The sequence below is a fragment of the Mastomys coucha genome, unplaced genomic scaffold (genome assembly GCF_008632895.1).
Source record: "Mastomys coucha isolate ucsf_1 unplaced genomic scaffold, UCSF_Mcou_1 pScaffold20, whole genome shotgun sequence".
NCBI classification, from domain to species: Eukaryota; Metazoa; Chordata; class Mammalia; order Rodentia; family Muridae; genus Mastomys; species Mastomys coucha.
The window spans coordinates 78,668,390-78,668,750 of NW_022196903.1; positions in this window are offsets into that span (position 1 = coordinate 78,668,390).

Consider the following 361-nt stretch of genomic DNA (forward strand, 5'->3'; position numbering starts at 1 on the left):
AGCATCTTCTGGGTATATACCCAGGAGTGGTATAGCTGGGTCCTCTGGTAGAATTATGTCCAATTTCCAGAGGAGCCGCCAAACTGATTTCCAGAGTGGTTGTACCAGCTTGCAATACCACCAGCAATGAAGGAGTGTTCCTCTTTCTCCACAATCTCTCCAGCATCTGCTGTCACCTGAGTTTTTTATCTTAACCATTCTGACTAGTATGAGGCGGAATCTCAGGGTTGTTTTGATTTGCATTTCCCTGATGACTAAGGATGTTGAATATTTCTTTAGATGCTTCTCAGACTTTTGGTATTCCTCAGTTGAGAATTCTTTGTTTAGCTCTGTACCCCATTTTTTAATAGGGTTATTTGAT